Source organism: Phytophthora ramorum (assembly GCF_020800215.1).
Source record: "Phytophthora ramorum isolate Pr-102 chromosome Unknown Phyram_PR-102_s0002, whole genome shotgun sequence".
In the NCBI taxonomy this organism is placed as follows: domain Eukaryota; phylum Oomycota; class Peronosporomycetes; order Peronosporales; family Peronosporaceae; genus Phytophthora; species Phytophthora ramorum.
The window spans coordinates 5,891,641-5,906,487 of NW_027150648.1; positions in this window are offsets into that span (position 1 = coordinate 5,891,641).

A 14,847-nucleotide genomic window follows, 5' to 3' on the forward strand; every position below is an offset into this window, starting at 1 on the left:
GGCCTCTCAGGCCGTACGGGCGACGCTTCCACAAACGGAGCCTTCTCAGCCCGTACGGCCGGCCGCCGAAGAAGCGCCGCCGAGCGCCGGCCGCCACGACGGCCCCAGACGTCCGCCGGCCCCCCACGCGCGCCCGTTGGCTGGCCAAGGTCCCTCGCCCGCCTCTCCGCCCGTCGCCCGCGCCCAGACCCCCTCCTGCGATGTGGCACGACCCGGCAGGGCGAGCGGCATGCTGCCCGTGCCGGTCGTGCCTGGGGCGGCGCTTGCAGCCGCCACGGCTCGCGCCCTCGCGGCCGCGTACGGCCCCAGCAACCCGGATGACGGCTCAAGCGACGAAGAGGACGCGCCGGACGACCGCGCCGCCGCCGCCAGCCGCCGCCACGACCTCCCACGCGATGATGGCCCACCCGGCAGGGCGGCATGCATGCTGCCCGCCGGTGGGTCACCCTGGACGCCCGCCGCAGCCGCAGCTGCCGCAGCGCCGGCCCCCCGAGACTCTGCCGCGCGCGCGCACGGGCCGCCGGCCCCCGAATCCCCCGCGAATGTGCTGCCCTCACCCGAAAGGGCGGGCAGCATGCTCGCCGACCAGGCATCACCCCCGCCGCCCCCAAGCGCTCCGCCGCCGAGCCCAGCTGCGGCTGTTGCCGCCCCTCCAGCAGCAGCAGTCGCAGCTGAACCTACAGCCCCTCCTGCTGATCGCGCCGCCGCGGAGCATCGCGCGCGCGCCGACCTGAACCAAGAGCAAGACCTCCAAGTTCGCGCGCGCGCGGAGCCCACATCGGGCGAAGCGGTCAGCAGCAGGAGCTGTGGCAGGACGACGACGGCCCCAAGGAACGACACCGCCGCCCCAGACGAGACCAAGACGGAAGAGAGCGACGCCGAGGCGGCCAAGCTTCGCTGCATCGAGGCGCCAACACCGAGCCCCCACCCCTCCGAACTTCGGCCAGATCACGGCCTCAGGGACTCGGTGCAGGCGGTGTACGCGCACAACGCTGCTGCTTTCGAGTGCGCGTTGTGCCCGTACGCCGCCCGCGACCTCACAGCTCTCGCTGCCCACCGCCGCACAGCGCACCGTGGCACCTGCTTCGTGGACCACTTCCACAGCGGGTGCACGTGCGGCATCGGCTTCCAGTCCCGCGCAGCGGCGACGAAACATGCTCTCGCGTGTGGCCAAAGCGCCCACGTCAACGAAGCGGCTGCGCGAGACAGAGCGATGCAGGAACCGGCGACCCCAGCGCTTTCCGCCCAGCGCACCGAGGTGGCCCCAGCACCTACCGGGCCCCTCCGCGCGGCGGTGCCTGCAGCTGTAGCAGCCACATCAAGCGGCACTGCTGCTGCAGGTGCCGGCCACACACAGAGCGCCGTGCCAACCGCCTCCGGGCACCCTCACGTCCCCCCCGCGGGGTGCCCACTCCAGCCACCACCGGAACTCCGCATTGGCGGCAAGCGCCGCCGCCTCAACAACCATGACGATGTGGAGCTGGCTGTCGACCTGGACGAGCTGATGCAGGAGGCCGAGGACGAGCTGCTGGACGAGCTCACAGATGCCATGGAGCCGCTGGCAACAAACGCCTGCCCGACCCCGCCCGCGCCGACGACACCAAGGACGACTCGATGGGGACCGCGCCACCAAGCCGTGGGCGCGGCGGCCATCGCCAGGCTGGTGACCGGCGAGGAAACCGTGCCGGCTCCGCCACGGCGACGAACCCTGCCGCCCACTGCGCTGGGCCGTCGCGCCACGCGGTGGGGACCACGACTTGCAGCACGCAGCGCGGAGAGCGCCAGCGCCGCAGAGCCTTCATCGATGCTGCCGCCTGGCCGGACGAGCACCCGCTGGGGGCCGCGAGTGACAGTGACCCCACCACCTCCTGGACGACGGCCTCGCGCATGTGGGGGCCCTTCGAGGGCCGCTGACCAACTTCCCGACCGCGCCGCAGGGGCCACGGGCCAACTTCCTGCTGGCGCTTCGGGGGTCAGCGACCACGTTCCTGCTGCCACGACTGCAGCGACAATGGCTGTCGACGGCGGGTCGGCCGGACTCGAACCGTGGGTGCTGCGCTTCGACGGCGCCTGCAGACGCAACCCCGGCCCAGGCGGGACCGGCGCCGCACTCTTCAACCCGAGCGGCGCCGTGGTGTGGACGTGCTCCCACTACATGCCAAGCAGCAACGAAACGAACAACACCGCTGAATACACAGCACTGCTGCTTGGCGTCCAGAGCGCTGTCCACCACGGCGTCTCGCTCCTGACGATAGAGGGCGACAGCCACCTGGTGGTGGCCCAAGTTCGCGGAGCTTTTGCATGCAGGAACGACAGACTCCGCCAACTCCGCAACAGAGTGCGCCACGCGCTGCGCCCGCTGCAGCGATACACGCTCAAGCACATCGACCGGAAGGCGAACTCGCACGCCGACCGCCTGGCCAACCGTGCACTGGACTTGAAGAAGACGCTCGTGGAGTGCGGTGAGCACCATGAAGACATGAACCGATGCCACTGCGCACCCGGTGCTGACCCCGAGCAGCCGGTGAGGGGGAGACGTGCGCCGACCAGAGTGCAGCGAGACCCGACCAGCGAGAGCGACGAGGACGCAGCGGAAGTTGCAGCCCGCGACGGCGGCGAAGTATTTCCCTCCCTGCCCATTGGACCCGGCTCGGCGCCAGCGCGGCAACCCCGACTCCGACTTCGCCAGCTCACCGAGAACGAGTTCGACGCTGCCTCCGCCAGCCTGCAGACGTTCGCCGAGGAGATGGCGTGTAAGATTGACGACGCAGATAGCTGGGCGTCAGGCGAGGGGTACGTCAGTGCCATCCCTGATCGCCTCCGAGAACTGCTGCAGCCGTACGTGACGAAACCGCTCCCGCCTGGGCGTCGCCAGTCGACGCAGCAGCAGCAACGCCCGCCCCGCGTGACCCGCAACCAGCGCGAACATCGCCTTGACGAAGCGCTTGATGAGATGGAGACCACGCAGCGCGCGACCCCCAGCAACAGGACTGCCACCCGCCGGGCCCGGCGTCGTGTGGGACGCATCCGGTCGTCGATGAAGATGCAGGAGCTGCGCCAGGCCTTCGCGCGGGACGAGACCAAGTGCGTGCAGGAGGTTTTGCGTGCAGCGTCGGCCGAGACAGCGGTGGAGGAGCACCCGGAAACGTGCCCAATCGACGCGGCCACGCTGCACGCACACTTCACGCAGACGAACACGCCACGAATCAACTTCATGCCCACCGAGGCGTGCGGCGAGCAGTTCCGCGCAGCGATGGCGAGCATTGGGCCAGCGACGGCAGCACGCGACGCACTCACCGACGACCTGGCGGTGGACGAGGTGGAGACTCAGCTCGCCCAGGCGGCCGCAAAATCCAGCCCCGGACATGACGGCGTGGGGTACGATGTGTACAAGAAGTTCGCGGCGCAGCTGGTGCCGCTCCTCCACGCCGCGTTCCAGCTCTGCTGGCGCCACCGCCGTGTTCCAGCGCTGTGGAAGGTGGGATTCGTCCGCCTGATTCACAAGAAGGGCGACCCAGGAGACCCGGAGAACTGGCGGCCAATCTGCTTGCAGACCGCCATCTACAAGCTGTACAGCGGTCTGCTGGCGACCAGGCTGTCAAGGTTCCTGGAGAACAACAACCTGCTGCCCATGGCGCAGAAAGGGTTCCGCGCCTTCAATGGCTGCCACGAGCACAACTTCGTGGCCACGTCGCTCCTCGACCAGACCCGGCGCCTCCACCGCCGACTGTACGAAGTCTGGTATGACCTGAGGAACGCGTTCGGGTCGGTCAACCAGGACATGCTGTGGTATGTGCTCCGCCTGCTCGGCGTCGAGCCAGACTTCATCGCCCGCTGCGACGACATCTACGACGAGTCCTGCTTCGTGGTGGGCAACGCCAGCGACGGCGCTACGGAACCGGTGTGGCAGAAGGTGGACGTGTATCAAGGCTGCCCGCTCAGCCCCCTCCTGTTCATCGCTGCCTTGGTCCCGCTGCTCCGCGCCCTGGAGCAACTCGACGGCGTGGGCGTACCGCTTGCTGACGGCATCCGGCCCTGCACCACGGCGTATGCCGACGACCTGAAGGTCTTTGCCGACAGCGCGGCCGGCATCACGCGCTGCCACGCGACCGTAACAAAGTTCCTGGAGTGGACAGGGCTACGGGCCAACCCCGCCAAGTGCGCCAGCCTCGCGGTGACCACGAACGCGCGCGGCAACCCGACTCGCGACGACAGCGTGCGTCTGGCAATCGACGGCGATGCCATCGCCACCCTCAGCCTCCAAGAAAGCTATCGATATCTGGGGGTGGGCGATGGCTTCGACCACGTGCGCCACCGCCTCCAGCTTGAACCCAAGCTCCAACAGATCAAGCGTGAGGCGGTGGCGCTGATGCAGTCGGGACTGGCGACCTGGCAAGTGGTCAAGGCGCTCAAGACGTACGTCTACCCCAAGGTAGAGTACGCGCTCCGCCACCTCCGCCCGCTCCGGTCCCAGCTACAAGGCTTCGACCGCGCCGTGGCCCGGGGACTCCGCCACCTGCTGCGCCTCCCCCAGTCCACCACCACCGAGTTCTTCTTCACGCCAACGTCCAGTGGTGGGCTGGGCCTGCAGTCACTGGTGGAGATGCACCAGGCGCTGCAGGTGGCGCACGCCTGGCAGATGCTGCACTCCAAGGACCCCGCGGTCGCGGCGGTGGCCAAGGCACAAGTGGGGCAGGTGGTGCGCAAGCGCTACCGCCTCACCGAAGAGCACTGGCGCGGGCGCGACGAGGAGCTCGTGAGGCTGTTCCTCAACTCCGAGCTCGCTGCCTCGCCCTTCGCCGAGGTGCTTCGCCGCAACGGCGACATCGGGTCGCTGTGGGTGGACGTGCAGCGCACGCTGCTCACGCTCCACCTCAGTCTCGCGGCCCGCGACGACCGCGACGGCCAAGACCCACTCGGACTTCGCGTGCCGCACCACGCCAAGTGGCTAGACCACAAGAGCGTGTTGCGGCACGTCAAACTACACATGAAGATCCGCCACCAGACCCGATGGAAGGGCCTGGTGGACCAGGGCAAAACGGTGCGAGTGCACGGCGGCCTCGGCGCCAAGTTTGTGACGACGGGGGCGGGCCTGTCGGACGCGGAGCACCGGTTCGGCATCCAGGCCCGCCTCAACCAGGTCGACACGAACGCCGTGCTCAAGCGCAAGCGGCTGCGGGCCAACAAGACCTGCAGGGACCCGACCTGCTCCTCGGCCGAGACGCTGCCCCACGTCCTCAACCATTGCGCGTCCAACATGGACGCCATCAGGCAGCGTCATGACGACGCCTTGGAGCAGATCGGGTCCAAGATCCGCGGCGCGCTCGACCGCGCCAAGTCACCCACGGAGCTGCGCCTCAACCAGACGGTGCCCGAGTACACGGGCGCAGCTCTGCGGCCCGACATCGTGCTGCGGAACGTGGCCGCCAAGACGATGGTGATCGCCGACTTGGCGGTCACGTTCGAAGACCAAGCGGCGGGCGCGCGCCACTCATCGCTGCAGCTCAGCCACGACCACAAGACGCTCAAGTACCAACCGGTCGTGGCGGAGCTGCGGCACAAAGGATGGCGCGTGCAGATCGGCGCCATCGTGTACGGGTCGCTGGGCTCGGTGCAGCCCAGCAACTTCAAGACGTACACGGAGCAGCTGCACCTGCTCAAGCGCGAGGCTCGGCAGCTGGACATTCAGCTGTCGAGCCATTGCATTCGTGCCAGCCACCGCATCTGGGGATGGCACTGCCGGCAGCACCGCGAGCGGCAGCGGAGCGGCACTGCTTCGCGAGCACCGCGTGGGTCTGGGGGGTCCCCGCGGCGCACATCGCAGGCACCGGCACGGCGGTAAGCGGGTCATTATGACCGACAGGGCACCACCCAGGTAGGGAACCGCCCTTCAAAAACCCAGGCAGACACAAACACCCTCCCTTTAGTGACATGCATATTTTAGCCTAGATTTCAGTTACGGAGAGGTTACTAACTGGTAACACGAAAACACATTCTGTTCTAATCAGTGTGAAAACTGGTTTCCGACGTTTTTCGTTGGTCTTTTTCACATTCATTTTTGGAACTTCCGAGAATGCTAGCTTGCTAGCTTTTCTTGGAACGGTCTCCGGGGGCTTTCACTATCTCCCCCGCGAGGCCAACCACCACACTTCTCTTATTTTTCTTTGCTTGTATATTTCAAATTATACTCCCCCATTTGGCGCCTCAACCTTATTAGCTATATAGAAAGCCCCTGCTAACCAAACATTTTGTTTCGTTTTGTGAAATGTAATTGATCAAATGTCATATTTTAGAATTGTGCTTGCCAATAATAACAATTGCGACCAAATGATTCGCTTTATTAATACTGACAATAGAATGTTACGTTAAACATGCATTTTTTTAAATAGCCACGCGGTGGGTAGCAGACTATAACCATGTATGTATGTATGATTTATTTACACTTTTGTATCGATTGTACACAATTCAACGTATAATACCTTCTCGGCCTTTTGGCTAAGATCAAGTGTAGTATCTGTTCTAATCAGTGTGAAAACTGGTTTCCGACGTTTTTCGTTGGTCTTTTTCACATTCATTTTTGGGCATCCCGTTGTCGCGCAGCTTGCTGTGCGAGGACGGGGCGGTTTCCGGGGGCTTTCACCTTTCCCCCGCGAGGCCAACTACCTACTTGCATCTTTTCTATCTTCCTTTCCTCCTCGGCTGTCCTCCTCGGTCCGCGTTGCGTCCTCTGTTGTCCCTTTACCCTTTTTGACCAATAGGATCGCAGCGATGCGGTTCTTTTGGCCAATCAGGGAGCGCTCACTGTCCACCGACAGCGAGTGCTCCACAGCCAGCCAATCCAGTCTCGCCAGCGACGCGTCTTTTTACAGCGCGGTCGGTGACGAGATTGGGCTGGTCGGTGGCGCAGTGGACGGGTGGGCGGATCCACTAGGGGTGCGGTTACACACTGTGGATCCACTCGCCCCCGTTTTGGCCCTTTCCGGGCCCGAAACGGACCCCGGAGAGCCTCGACCCGGCAGGGCGGGCGGCATGCTCGCCGACTCTGGAGTGCCCGGCGCGGCCTCCAGCTTCCCCTCCGCCGCACCTTCGAGCTCAGCTGCGGCTGCTGCCGCATCACAGGTTGCTGCAGCTTTAGCCGCCCACGCAGCACCTCCTGCTGATGGCGCCGCTCCGGAGCACCGCGGGCGCGCTGCACCGAGCCAAGACCACGACACTCCGGCGCGCGCTCACGGAGCCCAGCTCAAGCGACGCGATCAGCAGCGGGGACAGCAGCACGTGCAGCACCAAGGCACGCAGCAGCGGGGACGACGGCGCACGTCATGACCGACATAACGCCGCCGCCGCCGTCCCCATGGACGTAGACCAAGATGTGAGGTGGCCGGCAGCGGGGACACTGCCGCTGTCGCCGCCACCTGTGCTGTGCATCGGCGGCAAGCGTCGACGTCTCAACGACGTCGACGACGAAGACACCCGCGAGCTGGCCGAGCTCCTGCTCGAGGAGGAGGACGAGGCTGGGGACCAAGCTCCAGCGCCTAGGCTATCCGCGGCCAGCGCTCGCCCGGCCTCCGTCCTCTCCGTGTACGCGCACAATGCGCAGCGCTTCCAGTGCACGCTGTGCACGTACACGGCCGCCAGCTTCGCGTCGCTCAAGCGACACCGGGACTTCCGGCACCGCCGCACCGTCTTCCTCGACCGGTTCTCGGCGGGATGTGCGTGCGGTGTGCCCTTCGCGTCGAGGCTGGCTGCTGCGAACCACGCACACGCGTGCGCCAGCCTCAACCGCACCTTATCGGTAGCGGCTACGCCGGCAGCAGGGGAACTGAGCCCCACTGCTGGTGCAGCCAACGCCACCGTCAAGGCGGCCACCGTCACGCCCGACTCCCCCCGCCAAGACCCCCCGGAGCTCGCAGCGTCCCCCCCCCCCCGCTAGCGAGCTCCCCTGACGTTGCTGTGCAGGCCGCCGACATGCAGGCCCCGACTCGTTGGGACCCGCCCCTCCCCCGCACGCTGGTGGCGACACGGGTCGCCTCCCGCCTCACCGACCTGACACCGCCGCGGTGGGGGCCGCCGCTGCCTCGAGCCACGGTGGTGTCTCGCATCGCGGCGAGACTCGAGGCCGCACCAACGCCCCGTTGGGGCCCTCCACTTCCACGCGTCGTGGTTGCGTCCCGGATCGCCGAACGCTTAGCTCCGCCCGAGCTGGCAGCTGACGACGAGACCAAGGACGGCGAGGAACGCCCGGCAGATGGCGACGACGCGAACGGTGAGTGGCTGCTTCGCTTCGACGGCGCCTGCCGGGCCAACTCAGGCCCCGGCGGTGCGGGCGCAACGCTGTTCAAGCCCAGCGGCCCGGTGGTGTGGACCTGCTCCCTCTATATGCCGAGCAGCAGCGAGACCAACAACACGGCCGAGTACACGGCTCTGCTGCTCGGCATGCGGGCTGCGGCGGACCATGGCGCTACGCGCGTGCACGTCGAAGGTGACAGCACCCTGGTGATTCAGCAAGTGCGGGGCATCTTCGCTACCCGTAGCACCCGGCTCCGTGGACTGCGCAAGAGCGTGAAGGCGGAGATGGCGCGGATGGAGCATGTCACGCTCCACCACATCGACCGCCAAGCCAACGGCCATGCCGACCGCCTCGCCAACGCCGCCCTCGACCGCCGCAAGACCAAGCTGGAGTGCGGACTCCACCCTGACGGCCAAGGCTGCTCCAGCACCGCCGTGACGACGGCGGTCCCCTCTGTGGTGCCGGACCGGCCTCCCTCGTCAACCGCTGCCGCGCCAACGCCAAGCGCCGAACCCGACGAGACCGAGCAGGGCGACATCGACGACGGCGAGGTCTACGCCGCCATGTGCATTGGCCCGGACTCCGTACCGGAACGCCGACCACGCCTCCGCCTACGGCAGCTGTCCGATACCGAGGAGGAGGAGGCGGGTGCCATTGTGGAGAGGCTGGCGGCAACGTTGGCGGGCAAGATCACGGACGCGAGTGACTGGGCGACGGCGGAGGGCTACATCACTGCCCTCCCCTACACTCTATACGACAAACTGCAGCCGTTCGCCCAGCACCGCCACCAGCCTCGCCCACAGCACCGGCAGCAACCCCAGCGCGACCCACCCCTCGGTACCCACGACGGGGACCACGGCCAGCCGAGCACCAGCCGCAGCCGTCGCCGCCGCGCCAAGGATCGCTTACGCCGACGCCCACCGCGTATTACCCGCCACCACCGTGAGCACCGCCTCGACGAGGCTCTGGACGACCTGCGGGCGGTGGAGCACGCCAGTCCCCACGACCGGCCGGCCGTCGCTCGGGCCCGACGGCGCGTTGGCCGCGTTAACTCCGCTATTGCCCAGCAACAGCTGCGACACAAGTTTGACAAGGACGAGAAGGCGTGCGTGGATGGAATCTTGGCCGCGGCCCGAGCTTCTCGCGGGTTAGCAACCCCATCGGCCTCAGCCTCGAGGCAGCCACCGCCGGTACCCTCCACCGCTGCTGATGACGGCTCCTGCCCCATTCCCAGCGATGAGCTCCACGCCTTCTTCACGGCCGTGAACACGCCGGCGGGCACCTTCGAGCCCATGGCACCAGTGGGTGTCCCATTTCGCTCCGCCGTCGCCCACCTCCCCGCCGCGACATCGCAGCCTGAGCTGCTCTCGGACGCGCCGACCACGGACGACATCGAGGACCAACTGCAGCGTGCCCGTGGCAGCTCCAGCCCTGGCCTGGACGGCGTGGGGTACGACATTTACAAGGCGTTCGCGGCCCAGCTCCTGCCGGCCCTGCACGCAGCATTCGCGTGCTGCTGGCGCCACAAGCAAGTCCCGCAGAGCTGGAAGGTGGGGGTGGTGCGCCTCCTGTTCAAGAAGGGGGAGCGAACCGAGCCGGCGAACTGGCGCCCGATCTGCCTGCAGCAAGCAATCTACAAGCTGTACGCCGGGGTGCTAGCTCGCCGACTCACCCGCTGGCTGGACGCGAACGGCCGCCATGCAGACACGCAGAAGGGATTCCGGGCGATTAACGGCTGCGAGGAACACAATTTCCTCGCAGCCACGCTGGTCGACCAGGCCCGCCGCAAGCGACGAGAGCTTCACGTCGTGTGGTACGACTTCGCCAACGCCTTCGGCAGCGTGCCACATGACCTGCTGTGGGAGGCGCTCGAGCGGCAGGGCGTCCCCAGCCCCTTCATTGCTTGCTGCCGGGGCCTCTACGCGGATGCCGTCTTCACAGTCGGCAACGCAGCGGACGGCACCACGGCACCGATCGCGCTACGGGTGGGGGTCTTCCAGGGATGTCCGCTGAGCCCCCACCTCTTCACGGCCGCGATCGCCCCGCTGCTCCACGCGCTCAAGCGCTTACCAGACACGGGCGTACAGCTGTCTAGTGTCGACCGCCTCGGTGCCTCCGCGTACGCGGACGACCTCAAGATATTCAGCGGCACCGAGGGCGGGACCAAGCGACAGCACGCGCTCGTGGCGGACTTCCTGCGCTGGACCGGCATGCGCGCAAACCCCAACAAGTGCTGCACCATGTCGGTCCAGCGTGACACCCGTGGGGTGCCCAAGGCCTGCAACCTCGGACTGCAGCTGGATGGCGCCCCGATCCCCGCGCTGACCATGAGCGCCTCGTACGCCTACCTGGGGATCGGGGATGGCTTCGACCATGTGCGCCGCCGCATCGAGCTCGCGCCCAAACTCCAGGAGCTCAAGCACGATGCGACGGCTCCGGATTGGCCCCATGGGAGGTAGTGAAGGCGGTGAAGGTGTACCTCTACCCTCGGGTGGAGTACGCCCTTCGCCACCTTCGCCCCTTCCACCAGCAGCTGGAGGGCTTCGACAGACACCTCGTGTGCGGCCTCCGCCACGACAGCATTCTTCTACGCGCCGGTGTCGCGCGGCGGGCTGGGCTTGCTGCTCCTGGCAGAGCTGCACGCGGCGCTACAAGTCGCGCACGGATGGCAGATGCTGAACTCGAAGGACCCTGCCATCCGACGCATCACGCGCGTGCAGCTCCGGCAAATCGCCGACGCGCGCCACCGGATCGACGCTCAAGCGTGGCAAGACCGGGAGGAAGAGCTGGCGCAGCTCCTCCTGAACTCGCAGCTCGGGTCGTCCACCGGCGCACCCCCGAAGCGCCGCAACGGCGACATCGGCTCGCTCTGGGTGGACGTCCAGCGCCACCTCCGCCATCTCAGCCTCAAGCTGGAGACCGCACCGGCGTGTGCGGAGACCGGTACCGCCGCGGCCATGCTGCAGCTTTGCGTGCCGCACCACGACAAGTGGCTAGACCACAAGACTGTGCTGCGGCACGTGAAGCTGCACTACAAGAACAAGCACTGGGCCAGGTGTGCGGTCATGAAGGACCAAGGCAAGACGGCACGCACGCATGGGGGCGCTGGTAGCGGCTTCCTCACGCGGCCTCGCGGCCTATGGGAGACCGACTACCGTTTCGCGGTGGCCGCCCGCCTGAACCAAGTAGACACACACAGTGTCTTGAAGCGCCGGCGCCTCCGGCAGCACGACCGCTGTCGACAGCCAGGCTGCACCCGGGGGGGAGACGCTGGCGCACGTGCTCAACCACTGCGCCGGCACCATGGACGTGGTCCGCGGCCGCCACGACGACGCCCTCAAGCACATTGAGCGCGCGCTCATCGCGTCGTCGGGCGACCGTCAGGACCGCGCCGAGCTCCGGGTCAACCAGACCGTGCCCTCGCTCGCCGGTCCCGCGCTGCGGCCCGACCTCCAGCTCTTCAACCACATCAAGAAGACGGTGGCGGTGGTCGACCTGACCGTGGCGTTCGAGGAGCAGGCGAGCGACGACCCGGAGAGCTCGGCGCTGGCACGCATCGCCGCACACAAGCGCGCGAAGTATGCCGGCGTCAAGCGACACCTCGAGCGCCAAGGGTGGAAGGTCCACCTCTCGGCGCTCGTGTACGGCTCGCTCGGCGCGGTGCCGGCCGGCAACCACAAGGTGCTTACTGAGCACCTTGGGTTGCTCAAGCGTGATGCGAAGCGGCTGGACCGGCAGCTGTCGGTGGCGTGCATCCAGTCCAGCCGCCGCATCTGGAACCTGCACTGCAGCCAGCACCGCGCGCGCCAGCACCAAGCACCAGGGGGAAGTCGGGCGGCGGAGACCGGGGGGACTCCGCCGCGCACCGGCCACCGCTAGACGGCACAGGCCCACAGCGGCCGACAGGGCCACACCCAGGTAGGGAACCGCCCTCAAACCCCGCCGGTACATTATGGTCCGACACCTATGAGGTGCAACCTGTACACAAGTTACACACCACATAGCGACTACCAGGTATTTACTACCTGGAAGCCAAGGATTAACCGGTCGGTAATACACATAACTTTTCTGTTCTAATCAGTGTGAAAACTGGTTTCCGACGTTTTTCGTTGGTCTTTTTCACATTCATTTTTGGAACTCTTGGTGGGCGCTTGCTTGCAAGTGTCCTCCGAGACGGTTTCCGGGGGCTTTCACCTTTCCCCCGCGAGGCCAACTACATTTGACTCTTTTCTATCTTCCTTTCCTCCTCGGCTGTCCTCCTCGGTCCGCGTTGCGTCCTCTGTTGTCCCTTTACCCTTTTTGACCAATAGGATCGCAGCGATGCGGTTCTTTTGGCCAATCAGGGAGCGCGCTACGTCCACCGACAGCGAGTGCTCCACAGCCAGCCAAGCCAGTCTCGCCAGCGACCCGTCTTTTTACAGCGTGGTCGGTGACGAGATTGGGCTGGTCGGTGGCGCAGTGGACGGGTGGGCGGATCCACTAGGGGTGCGGTTACACACTGTGGATCCACTCGCCCCCGTTTTGGCCCTTTCCGGACCGGAAATGGGGCCCGAAGAGCCTCCACGCGCGGTGCCGCTGCTCGGCACCGGCGACGCTTCAGCGGCTGCAACTTCGGGCACGGGTCCGGGACCCGCAGCGCCCATTGCACCGCGACCCCTCACGCGCCTCGAGGCCGCTGCCGGCCAAGAGACGCCCCGCCTCCACGACCTCGCGTCGTTTCGACGGTCCGCTCGAGCCAGCGGACGGTGGATCCGCTGGCGAACTGTCCCCACTTGGCCCCACTATGTGCCGAATACTGGCCTCTCATGCCGTACGGGCGACGCTTCCACAAACGGAGCCTTCTCGGCCCGTATGGCCGACCGCTACGACGGCTCCAGACGTCGGCCGGTCCCCCACGCGCGCCCGTTGGCTGGCCAAGGTCCCTCGCCCGCCTTTCCGCCCGTCGTCCAGCTCCCCTCCTGCGAAGTGGCACGACCCGGCAGGGCGAGTGGCATGGTGCCCGAGTCGTTCGTGCCGGGGGAAGCGCTAGCAGCCGCCACGACAAGCACTCTTGCGGCCGCGTACGGCCTCGGCCAGTTCGAATCCGGCTCAAGCGACGAAGAGAATGTGCTGGACGATACACACACCAGACCCCGCTCATGATGGTGCCCCACATGATAGGGCCGGGTCGGAATTCGTGGAATTGACAGCAGCTGTCTCATCTATCCTACCTAAACTGGCACTTGAGATCTGACACTCATTGCTGGCTGCTATATCCGAAAGCCTTGGTTCTGCCCACCAGAGGCATTTTGCTGCCCACTAGCAGCGTGGGCATTAGCACGATGCTTCACTTGATCCAGAAATATCGTCAGAAGCTGCTAAGGGCCAAGTGCAGTGACGTGACTGAATCCAAGAGAGTGCCTCTGAAGCTTGCAAGCGCAGGAGCCGCCTGATTGGCAGATAGATTTTACCGCTGCTGGCTGGCTCAGCCCTACGTCGGACGCCCTGTCAGGTCCATAGTGTTTGGTATATCAAGCCTTGAGTTGGCGGACGGTGACGTATCCCCTTCCGTCACTAATATGCCTTCTGTTGCGAAGACAGGAGCAATAGCTGGTCCCTCCGACAGGTTGAGTGGCCCGGGTCTACGCGAAGCTGATTCTTCGGCATGACCGGCCATTCTTGGAACAACTTGATCTATGCCACCTGTGCCTTCCAGCGCATCATTTGGGCTCATAATCTGGGGACTAGAATCGGTTGCTTGAGCGCATTTGCTTCGAGTTGTAGCGACCATCACTAGCGAATGTCGAAGAAAGCGCTACCTGGGCAAATGACCGCAGCCGGGGGGTGGCAGGCGTTGTGTGCTTGAGTCGGATGATTCTGAAGTGTAGACTTTAGAAAGCCAAGTAATACAGCACCATAGCCGCTCTTGATGCATTGTGTATTCAGTAGAAGTACTCGCAGATATAAAGGATAGACACAAAACTTCAATGTATCTATACGTACAGACTGCAGCAGCCCTCGTAGCCGCGCTGTCATATATATACACATGCAAGATCTATACTCTCTTTGTCCAAACGTCAACCATGCATCCAATCCAAATACAGGGGGGTATGACCTCATATCGTAGCTGTGCACACATTTGACGGTGGTCATCCAGGTCTATGTGGCGTACCCTTGTGGTAGCGCCAGCTCTTCATCTGACACCTAGGTCTTGCTATCGGCTACCGGTTAACATATTTTTGATAGTGTAGGCCAATACATTGAATCGATAAGTACATGTATGCCTGTTTCTAAAATGTCTACCATGAATTATGTCTCAGCAGGAAGTTTTGGGGCGAGACGTTTGTGGCAGCACCCATGAGCAGCGTGTTGTACGACAGGACGGCATTGACGATGGTGTGGTCCCAAGCCATGACAGATCGAATGGAGTACCGTACGACAATCAGTAGCATTTGATAGTACTGGGTTTTGTTATAAATCTAACCAATCAGAACGCCGTAAAAGGGGCACACAAACTGACACGGAATTTATTATTATAGATTTTAGTTTCTACGATCGTAAGAAATAATTTTAACGTGGCT